The sequence below is a fragment of the Lonchura striata genome, chromosome 1 (assembly GCF_046129695.1).
Source record: "Lonchura striata isolate bLonStr1 chromosome 1, bLonStr1.mat, whole genome shotgun sequence".
In the NCBI taxonomy this organism is placed as follows: Eukaryota; Metazoa; Chordata; class Aves; order Passeriformes; family Estrildidae; genus Lonchura; species Lonchura striata.
Genome location: NC_134603.1, coordinates 142,001,155 through 142,013,157, shown reverse-complemented (window position 1 = coordinate 142,013,157; position 12,003 = coordinate 142,001,155). Strand labels below are relative to the sequence as shown.

The 12,003-nt window shown below is 39.1% G+C and overlaps 1 protein-coding gene across 5 annotated transcripts in view; it reads right to left on the bottom strand.

Moving 5' to 3' along the window:
* Positions 1 to 12,003, bottom strand: part of SVIL (supervillin) — a 133,021-nt gene that overhangs the window by 86,776 nt on the left and 34,242 nt on the right. The window contains exon 1 of one of the 5 annotated variants that reach the window (XM_077788769.1): positions 10,064 to 10,848. The exons of 3 other annotated variants lie outside the window; for them this stretch is intronic. The gene's annotated coding sequence lies outside the window, so the exon portion shown is untranslated. Of the gene's footprint in view, positions 1 to 8,166; positions 8,250 to 10,063; positions 10,849 to 12,003 lie in introns of those variants that run through there. One more of the 5 variants, XM_077788771.1, reaches the window with a different exon arrangement.

Here is a 12,003-nt window from a genome sequence, read left to right as displayed (position 1 = left end):
CCACTGCAATTACAAGCCAAGTACACAACAGCCAGCCCTTCAAAGGCTGCTCCTATGTAAGTGAACAGTTGCCCAAACCACAGAGTTTATCAGATGTGTACAGGCAATTATTCCCCACAGTCAGCTTGTTTCAGCAAGTGCTACAACACAGTTGGAGCTGGCACACTGCAACAGCTAAATAAAGTTTGTGACACTTTCCTCCATTACCAAGAGGCATAAACATTTCTTCTGTATCACAAGCTGTAATTTGACAGTTTTTTGTGTTTTCCAAATTGTGACAGTGCTGCAGTTTTAGGCCAATGGCTTGGACATTACTGTATGTCACAGACACGTGACCCAACCATCTCCAGATGTGAAGCATCTCGAGTTCTAAAAGGAGAGCTCAATAAAAGTTCACAGTGCAGGCAGATCAAAAGCTCTTATGAATCTGAATGGCACAACAAATATTTAGAGCACAGCTTGTAAGGAATATGAAATTCAAGGCTACATTTAATGCATTAAACCAGGTGTATATTAAGCCAGAATCTTCCTCCTAATAGTTATGCAAACTGTAAAGCAAAACTAGAAAGACATTTGTTTCATTTCTCCTACATATTCCTTAGCTGTATTTCTCCTTTGTCAGCAAAGAGGCAGCTCAGCAAAGCTCAGAACTACTTTTGTCATTTCCTGACAAAACAAATTTAGTTAGAACTTTCTGAAGTTATTGTAAAGCCTCACCTTACAACAATTTATGCAATTATGTGATTTTTCCCTCAGCACCACTGATTCAGAACAAACAAGGTAAGAGGTTTGATCTGTCATAAATGAACATTCCAAGCTTCTGGTTTCTGTTTCTGCTCAAAATATTTACTGAACAATGAAAAGTTCTAAATTTGGAAGAGTAACTTCCAACAGCACCATTTGGCAAATGCAATATTTAAAGGCATCTCCAAAGAGAACCTGTAGACAATTCAGCAGAAAAAAAAGAGAAGAGAAATGTAAATAAAGAATAACAATAACAAGTAATAAAAAGGATAGAATCCCTGAAGGGAAAAGAAGGAGAAATTAGAGGTCAGCAACTGAAACAGTGAAGAAAAAAGGTCAGAAGTCCTGAACGATGTAATCATGATCCTATTTTAAAAAGGGAAAGGCTAAAATTGTGACTGATACAATGGCCTATGGGCCAATCCAGAAAGTCTGAAGTACCATAAATAAAATGGCTTTGTAGAACATCATCACTTGTGCTTCCTCTGGCTCCCAGGTCACAGCTTCAGCCAGACTGGTGTTTGGGAAAGCTGCTGAGAATTCCTACCAGCGCCTGGGGGAAAGCTCTGCACTGCATGCAGTCCTGGACACTGGTCAGGGCACAGCAAGCACACATCACTGTGGGTGAATTACACTACTTCTGCTTGGCTTCTGTAGAGAAAACAGCTTGTTTGGATTTGTTTTTTAGCTTCCTAACCTTCTCTGGGGAGGGAATTATTTATGCTATGTCTTCAGAACACAAAGACCTATTGTCAAAATCACAAGCTGCCTGTTTGCCCTAACCAGGAGAGATCCTTTGTGGCACAGGGGGAAGGGGAACCTTTCACTTGTATAGGATCTCCCTTAGAAGCAGAATGGTTTTTTTTTAAACTATTATGATTATTTGAAAAAAACAAAAGAAGTTTAAAATCATTTACTTCAAGATTCTGACCCAAAAGCTTGATTGTAGCTTTGTTAAAACTCTAAAAGTAGCTGAAAAGAATCCAAACTGAGTCTGGCCTGCAAAACTCTTACAGCACCCTTTATTTATTTATTTTTAGTGGCTTGCCAGTTAAATCTCTAGCCTGCAATAAAATCAGGTTTGGGTAGCTGTCAACCCTTAAAGCTAAATAGCTACAACACTTGGCAGGTGGTTTTAAGAAAGACTTTTAGCTACAAAGAAAAACATGATGGGCTGGATAAAGCCGAATGCCCGATTTTTTTTGGCACCCAATGCTCTTGTAGGATAGAAAGCCATGTTGGCCAGCTTCAGGGACCTGAATGTGTACATATTTCCAAACATTTTGAGCCTGTCTGCCTTGCTGGGCCACCCACAGAGAGCACAGCTTGATGGCCATGGGAACAGTACCACCAACTACATTGTTTTTTACTGAACTTTACTGAATACACTTAACCTTCAGTGAACTGACAAAATTGCTCCTCTGTGGAGGAAGATCCACACATGTCTGCACAGCAGGAGATGCAGTGAGGCATCCTTTTGCAGGCAGAAGGGAACATCTCAGCTCCATCAGCTTTCATGGTCAGGTTTTGCTCACCAGTTTAGCAATATGCAAGGGACACACTTGTGCTTTGCTCCCTGGATAACAGTGAAAGTGCTTAATACAAAAATCTATGCTCATGGAAGCAACATAGACACCAGAAGACATCATGGTAATTCAACTAATTGTCACATGTCACAAGAGAGAAGCAATACAGAGGTCTTAATCAGCCTGAAGCTCACTTCAACCCAAACCACTCCTTAACTGCGAAGTTGAGCACCAGGTTGTGTTTCACAAACCTAGGCAAAGGTGTAAATAAGGAGTAAAACACACCCAGGTACCGGATGAGACATTGTCAGGGTACAGGTCATGTAAGTGAAGTCATGCTAGGGTGTAATCCCATGATGCAATATTTAGATTAAATCTTAGACTATCATCCCAGCATATCAACCCTGTCTGCTCCCAGCAGAGGTGTTTGAAGATCCTGTTTAAACTAGCTCATTTATCCAATCAAGACAGGAGATCCAAAATATGAGAGAGCTCCTCTTGTGACTCTTGGGGATGGTGCTGTGCAGGGCCAGGAGTTGGACTCGATGATGCTTGTAAGCCCCTTCTAACTCAGTTTATCCTGATTCTTTAAGTGCTTCCCTTGAAGGTACCTCTACCTTCCCATCTCAATGCCTGGCCCCTAATCCTTGATCTCTCTCAACTCCTGTTTCTCTCCTCTCTGTCTCGCCAAAGTCTTGCCCAGGGAGCAAGTGGCCTGCTGTGGAAGGCACTCATGACACCAGGAAGTACAAGAAAGTGAACCAAACAGCCTTTGATTTATCTGAAGCATTTGCTGAGAGGATTATGTGTGGAGTCACTTCTTTCCTGACAATTGACTTCCATGGAGTTGTGCTGTCATGACATTTCATTGTCTGCATTCAATTTCTCACAGGCACTTGAAGTCACTCCTAAAATTTACCCAATTCAAACAAAAATATTTGTACATTTAATATTTCACTACAAATGTGCTACTTCTGTGCTGGCTTCAATTAAGCTGTAAAGTACTTGTGATACCAAATATAATTCTTTCATAGTTGCAATTCAAAATTACGCCCCAGTTTTACTTATACCTAAATCCAAACAAGCCAGCACAGGCAGCATATGGGCTTTGATCATTCAAGAAAAGAGTTTACATGTATCTCAAATCAGAGGTGCAGAATTAAGTAATTTCAAGTAGAAGACTGTTCAAACTTAAGTCCTCATGACAATTCCAGAAGTATTGCACAAAGGCAAGTAGATCATGGGCAGTTTCAATACTGGTCTAGAAGACACAGGAGTAGACTTGGTCCAAGAATTAACACAGTGTCTTAAAATAAAAGAGGAGTTCTCTTTTGCATAACAACATTAGCCCAACACTCGCAAAACACATTTTCCTACATGTCTTACCAACATTTGCTTAAGTCTCTAAATCAAGCAAACAGGCTGTCACGAGCACAGTATGATAGACCTCACATCACAAACATTTGAATGTTGACATCCCACCTGACGAGGTGAAAGCAAAGCACTGAGGAACCTCACAGAGCTCACAGGCCCTCCAGTTTTTACCTCTTCTCTTGCCATCTAACCCGAGCCAACACAGCACTCCCTACTCACCTGTCCTGCACACTCACTGAGCCACTCTTGTCAAAGCCTGACTCTTCCTCTGCTACTAATTCAGCACCCACGCTGACACAGCCATGGAGAGCAGGTCTGAGCAACCCAAAGGACTTGGGAGGAAGTGGAAAAACCACTTCAGAGCAGTTTCCTGATCTGTGTGGTCATGTGTTCAACTCATGCTATTGGAGAGTGGTTCCAGAGCGAACTGGGAATGGAAAGGCAGGTGGGAAGGATTCCTAAATTCTTATTTTAAAGCAAGGTTGCCACTTCCACTATTCTTATCTGCCAGTTGAAACCATCAGCTGTCTAAAGAAGTCAGGACAACAAAATTGGTAACCCTGGCCTTAAACAAAAATGGAGGAGATCTCATTTTGAAATCTACCTACCTAAAGCCTCAATCCACTTCAAGACAGCCCTAAGCACCAGTCTACAAGCAAATGAATAGCAAGGACATCTCAGCCTCTCTGGCTTAAAGCAGAGCAGCTACAAAGAACACAAAGTCTCATGGATGATTTTATGATTTTTTTCCTGCAATTATTAATTGTTATGAATTCTAACTAATATGTCTGGAACACATTACTTACGCAGAGGACAAAATGTTGGACAGAAGTGTTGATACTATATTTTCTCCTTTGACTTAATACTTACAAATCCATATAGCCCGCAAATATACATAGTCCAATTAGCCAGAAACACGATTAACACCAGAAAATCTAGGCCTCTATGACTCACTCTGAGTAAGTGCAAGGATGGATCATTTTCCTTTGCCCACCTAAACATAGCTCTTACATATAAAGGGTTGTGACTTCATCTAATGACTGAACAGCAAAGGCTTCCAGCCTCTGATTGTAAGAGAAATGCTGAAATTTGCATACACAGGAGCTTTTTATTAACTTCACAGCTCTTTCAGCTCCCCTCAGAGTTCCTCTGATCTGAACAGTTATCTCTTATCTGGCACAATATGCTGTAAATGAGCATGCAATCATCAAATCTGTCCTTTTGAGCTGTGATGTACTTCAAGACAACCATTTCTTGGCTACTTTTTAAAAGAACTTAACCCAGCCAGGTTTTCTACATCTTAAACATGCTATTCCCACCACTGCAAGATCTCCATGGACAGGTCAGTCTTCAGATGCACACAACAATCAGGAGCCCTGCTGGAGTGTAGATTCCTACACTCCAACCCTGCTGGCCCCAGCTCTGAGCCTGCCTGGCCCTTCACTGCACCACTCGCAGACGCTCAGGGCAGCAACACATTCGTGTCTGCCCTTTGCAGGTGTGTACACACACATATCTACCTGCCTGATCCCACTCCTCCAAAATCCTTGGGAGATGTCAAGGGTAGATTTACATGTTATTTAATAAAATTTACCTTTATCAGCATATGTGGTCAGTTCAGTTAGTCCTTATTGTTCCAAATCAGCCAAAAAACCCTTATCCTTTCTAGAAATGTCAGCAAGAGGGGAAAGAAAAAAATAAAAATTGTCCACACATCAAATACAAACAATTTTTGTAAACAGATGTTTCTGCCACAAGAGTTTGGGTACAAAAACCACTCTAATCAGTTGAAACACCATTCTAGATGTTTTTTATATAAGCAGGATTGACCACAAGAAAACTTCTAATGGTTTTGTTCATTCTCAGTACAGTTGATTGACTGAAAATGCAATGTTGATTTTTTGCAGAGCCACAGTTTCCAATCATTCCACATATAAAATCAAAAAGCATTTTGACAATATTGAAACTATATCTATCCCAATTCCATTTGCAGCATACCTTTACATATCTGTGTACTGATAAACAGAGTATTTTAGTATGTACAGCTCTATAACCAAAACATATACTGTGCTATTTTTTAAAGTTTAATCAAAGTAATGGAATTTAAAGAAGTATAGGACACTTCAACCTGAGAATTTGGTTTTTAAATCTGTAATGCAGCCTTTAAAGACCTGAGTTAATTTTACAGGTATAAAATAAATTTTAACCATTCAAAACTCAACCTTCATCTAAAAATGTGAAGCTTCCTTACTTGCCAAGCCAACTCTTACTATCCAATCAGAATGAAAGGATGGGGGCTGAGCTGTGTTTTCAAAGTGTACAACTGTGTACAACTCACAGCTTTTGCTGAGTGCACCACAGGGAGTTTGAGTATGTTTTTGGCTTGAAACAGGTCAGTAAGAACTAACTCCAGGGGGGCATGCAGTAAGCTCTACTTGCCTCAGCTTCAAGTTGCTTAGAATTAGCAACATGAAAGCCTTGAGTCTGCTTTTCAAATGAACTATACACTCTGGATGTTTGACTACAATAAGAAATATGTAATTCAAGGTTAGCGTTACTCACCACAAAAAGTAGGTACTTCTTTTCACAATGAAGAGGTAAAAAAGTGAAATCCACTGCTGCTGGAGTAACTATGTTGGTTGTTCAGCTCCAGCTGCCTGTGTTAAAACATCTGGCATGTTTTTTTTATTGGAACTGAAGGCAGGCAGGTGTTACAATGACTGACACCAAAGCCAAATGAGCCCAGGTCTCAACTCCCAGACCTAACTTGTGGCTGCAGGCTTAGCCTTACCAAACCCTAGACACTGCTGGAATGCCAACAGCTGCCTGAAATGCTCTTTCAGTAGGATTTCCCCTGGCTTTCAGGGCCAGTTGCCACTTAATGGAAAATGACATTGACATACTGTCCATTTTTCACTCTAATACAAACAGTTGGGACAATTATTTTCTAAGAGTTAAAGAGTTATTCTAGCTGTCTCTGTGACTTAACTGGGCTTCTTGTCAGAAAGGGCAAGATTGAAAAAGTCACATGTGAAGCACATATGACTTGCAGATTCTCTAGATCATTTGGTGCAACTGTTTTGAAACAGTGATCCACAGTCCTTCATCCTTCCACGGAGAGCTGATGGGAGACAGTGATACCTTTGTTTTATTTTAGGGAATAGACAGCAATTTTGTCTAAATCTAAGGCTGATATAATAGAGCAAGAATGAAATTCTGCACATCTTTGCTGACTGCCAAGAGTTTTACAGGTATAAGCCACAAGGAGCACATTTGGCAGTCATTAACTCCACAGAAATATTATTTACTTCTCACAGTACTTTGGCACACAAACTCTGGATTGACACCTGAATGCAGCCCCTTTGTAACAGACACTGGTAACAGCATGCCATTTTTTAGAGTCAAACAGCTCGGTTCTGTAAGGAAATTGCTCACTTCCTTCATAAGGGTCTGATGGAGGCTCAAGTTGCTTTAGAAATGTCTCTGTCTTTAAATATTATGACACATGATGCTTGATGCAAAAGTTCCTTGTGATGATTTTTTTGTGTACATGAAGAGAGACGTGGAAAGCCAAATAATTTTAATCTGGGTCTTTGAAAACTGACTTTACTTTTTTTTTTTTAACTCTGAAACCTGGCATCATTAGAGCACAGAAAGACCATTCCATCAACTAAATTCAAATAAATAATCAAAGAGTTAATGCATAATTGCTGTACCCTCTGTACTGAAAGACTCCCTTCAACACACCACCACGTGAATCAGTGACATCAGATGCATTTTTATCACCAGTTACCCAATGCATTCTTATCTGCTTAAGGCAGACTCCAAGTAGAACATGTTTTGCTCATTAAAAATCACGACCTTCCAATGTGTCTATTAACTCTCAAGTGTCTGTCTGGGAATATAGCAAAAGCAGGGAATTAACAAGGTGAGACCATTGTGCACACTAATTCCTTTGTTCCCCTGCAGAAACAGAAGACAAACTTTTGCATTCAGCAAGAAAAACAAGCTGCAGACTGCAAGGCCTTTGCAAAGTGAATAATCTCAGCCACCTTGTTCCTGCAAACTATTCCACAGCTTTTGCCTCCTGAAAAACTACAGTGAAATTTCCATCCACAACAGCCAACACATTGGGGAGCAAACACGAACTCAAATAATGGCAATTTAAACTAAATAAGTTCGTGCAACTTTTTCCTCTGTTCATTATATTAAAGGTTTCATAGATACCTGATCTTATGAACTTTTCTAAGAAAGTAAAATTACAAGTTGCATTTAAAAACCCCCAAAACCACAAACCACAAATTCCACACATTCTTAACCATCTTTTGCATAAACAAATATACTAAACTATATACAGCTTTCAAACCACTTCATCAACATAGAGACAAGAGAAACCTCAACTCATGCTGTTTTATGAAGTGCAAGACAGACACTTTCCAGACAGAAAACTGGCAAAAGATTCCAGTGACCTGTCTCAATGTCGTGGTCACAAATGGCCCACCTCCACCATCTCTAAGCCTACCTGGACTCACTGTGAAGGAGCAATGTGCACTACCATTTTCATTTTCCTCTACCAGACAGTTCTGGGGAGTTCCATGTACACTTACAGTGTAATCTTTCTTTTCTGTATAAGAAAGTAAACATGGCACAGTTAAAGACAGATTAAAACTGCTTTATGTTTCCTCCTACCTTTACCCTATATAAAGTATCAAATAGAAAGAATTTAGTGAAGAAATGTCAAGCACACAGCTATAGTCCTATGCAATCCTCCTTCCTACTGGAAATTTTTGCTAAAAATGCCATTTAGCAACACAATCAAGACAAAACAACATGGGAGAGGCAGAATTAACTTTTAAAATGAGACAAGGAAGAAAATTTGCCTGTTCTAACAAGTTTAAACCTCTGCTGCACAAAGAGAAGCTGATATTGTTACTTTTCATCAATCAAAATGTTTCCTGCATTTCACCCTTAGTGCACTTAAGTCTGAAATTCAAGTTAAGAGCTTCTGCACACTCTGTGGTATCTAACTTCTATATCTGACATCTCTGTAGTCTCTTTTAAGATTTTAAAGCATTGACACTTTCTAGCAGGTTTACAGGAACACAACAGGCATATTAAAATAGTGGAGCAATTTATAGCAAATTGCTTTTAAAAATATAATTAGCAAAGGAAAAGAAAATCAGATCATATAAAAAAGGATGCTTATTAGAAATACTCCTTTTATTGGAAGCAATGTAAAAATATTTAAAACTCTGTACCAGACTGAAGCACAGATCTGTTATAGAACACAAAAATTAAGATGTCTGAAGGAGTATATTTATCAGACAGTTTCTTCCTAGCGCTCACTGCTTCTGCAGGTAGAATTGAATCTCCTATAAAATATGCAGATGCAGGTGATTATTTACATGTATCTAACAAAGTCTGTGGGAGAAAGATCACATATGGGGGAGTTTATTCCAATAAAATATTCCTATCACTAAACTCATAAAGTGGCTTTAAAATAGTAATGCTCCAGACATGTTCTGTTTTCTGGTATTCCCAGGGCTAAAACAAAGGTTTATATAATTCAGAATATAAATTCTAGATCCATTTGACAGAGAAATATAGATTTATACTCCTAATAAAATGGAAGGTGGCCTTAAATTGCTAGTTCCCGAAAGGGAAATTGAGAAGCGGAATTTTTTTTTGTCAAGGACACTATTCTTGTGTTTCTGGTGATTAAAATACAGCACCTGGAATATCCTTGAAGCAAGGAACCTTGCTTTTCAATCCACCTGTCCTTTATGATCCCCCCCTTTAAGCAGGCTGGAATAAACCCTCACATTTCAATCTGACAATGCTGCAAACTTTCTGAAACAAATGGCTGGAGGAAGTGCAAACAAAGATATTCCTGCAGGAGAAGAAGGTGAAACAGTGCCAGTAACTTCTGCCTCTTCTACCTGCAGTGTCCTGGTAATGTTTAAAACTAAGAGATTGGAAAGTTGGAGCAAGTTTTCCTCAGAATGCTCCAAGTCTCAAAATAGAGCATAGTTATCCAATGCAACAGTACTCCCCTGTATTTATAGAACTTCTTAAACACAAGAGAAAAATACCACTGAAAGTTTTGTTATTATAGAAGTGTTCTTATAGCCACTTGTAGGACTGTGGCTAAGGTTAACATAATAAAACTGAAAAAGAAAATAGAAACACATCACACAAACCAACCAGCAACAGGACTTTCTATTCATAGCATAATGAACTCATCTTCTAAGCAAAACCACAAGAATAAAAAGACAAAATGCCTTAAAGGAAGGCTGAAGGACTGGCATGCACAGGCTGGAATAAACCCACTTGCATTTCAACCTGACAATGGTGTGAATATTCACAATCAACTGGCTCAAGCAACGGTGTGCAAGCTGCCCGAGTGAGGTGCTACTTACTTCAGAATCCTGTAAAAAATCCACTTGTCTGCCTTTACACAAAGAGGACAGAAAGAAGGTGCAGATGCAGCAAAAGGGGTCAAAGTCTTCTCAAAATAGTTACTGATAATGCCTGCAGCTCTCTTTGGCCAAGTACTTCATAATTCTTGTTTGAAAAGTTTCTTGCATCAGCTAAGATTCTTTTCCCAAGAACCTAACACTCACCCACTTAGAAAACAGAAAAGTGACTTCACAAAAGTTACCAAATATCAACATGCCTGGCTGGCAAGTACATGTGCAGTCAAGATGATTCAGATAAGTCAGATAAATTTAGAACAGCGCTTTCCTAAAAGCATGCGTTCACCAAATGCAGTAAATATGCAGGAGCTATATCCAAGTGCTAATTCCAAACATCAGAGCAAAAAATTTATTAGTGAAAATCTCCTTTTAAGAGTTCGCTGCCATCTGAAGTCCTCAACAGTGTTATTCCTTGATCTGCCTTTAGTATTTCCATCCATCACTGGATTTATCCACATAAAAAGCTATAGGCTCTCCAACCTCTGAGGACTAAGCCAAATGCAGTGTGGCAACTTCACATAGGACCAGCCTTTTATGGTTGGAACAGTAGAGCTTTGATACAGCTAATCTACCATAAATAGCTCTTGAAACTCAGAAGGATCAAATCAGCTGTTGCAACAGCCCCAGCCTGTAGCTGCTTCAAATCCAATTACACTGTCAACTCTGTCTTGCAGCTCTCCCTTTTATTCCCCCTGTCCAAAACATTTTCAGTCCGCCTCCTGACAGAAATTAGAAGCTGCTAAGACAAACACAGCAGAATCAAACCCATTAAATAAATTTTGAAACAGATGCACAAGTATTCTTACAACTACCTTAAGGAAGACAAGTTCTGTTCTCTTAAAAAACAGCTTAAGTATTTGATGCCCATAAAAAAGAAGTTATCAGCTCCGATTTATAAAGCAAACACATAATTTAAAAAAAGCAAACAGTTCCAAGAGCAGCAAGCACAGCTTTAAAAGGTGGGTGAAACCAAGCAGATAAACTTCATGGAGCACTATCCATGTCCCACATAAAGGTATTAAGCACTGAATTGCTTGCATATTTTTTCTGTAACCTAAATATACTTGAGAAGTACTAGAATACCCTGTTATAAATCCTTGAATTACAATGTTTCCTTTCAGATAGTTAGAACCATTTTCCCACAAAGAAATAGAGAACTATAATTTAAGAATTCTTGCAGAATTAAAATCTTCCAAAATATATGTTTACTAACCATGTAAGTTGGTATAACTGAAAATTACCACTAGGAATACAAGAGCATAGTAATTACTGAGAAACCAGTGCAGTGACATTGTTCTGAGAAAAAAAGCAGGTTTGGATCCAACAAAACATAGGTGAGCAGTATTATCTTCATGGTTCACCTCACAGTGCAAAGAAACAGTGCACAATGCAAGCATGTAGGTATATGCAAATAAAAGGTATTTTTTCAAACATATATAATTAACATCCCACCAGTCTTTCCAAAACATTACATCCCAAAACATCAATTACTCCACTGCAGTACAGGAACTCTGGTACTTCAAAGGAGAAGAAGTGTCTTGTGGGCAAAGTCTGTATTCTCTACCTCCCACAAGCATGTAAATTCTGAACATTGCCAGGGCATCCTCCCAAAATCCTGGGCAGGACATCTACATCTAGGCATCCACCCTTCTTATTCAAGCAAGGTAGAAGAGGATTGCCAATTCCTGCTATGCAAACTGCTTTAAGGGCTTATAGAAGCTACTTTAATGGAAGGACCAAAATATAAAAATCATCAGCTTCCACTTAATGGAAAATTGTCAGCCATATACCATCTTATTCATCTTCCCACTTGTGTTAAATTTTATAATCTCTGTTAAAGGGCCTGGGTTTTAACTGATTTGCAAAACATGTAACATACCCTG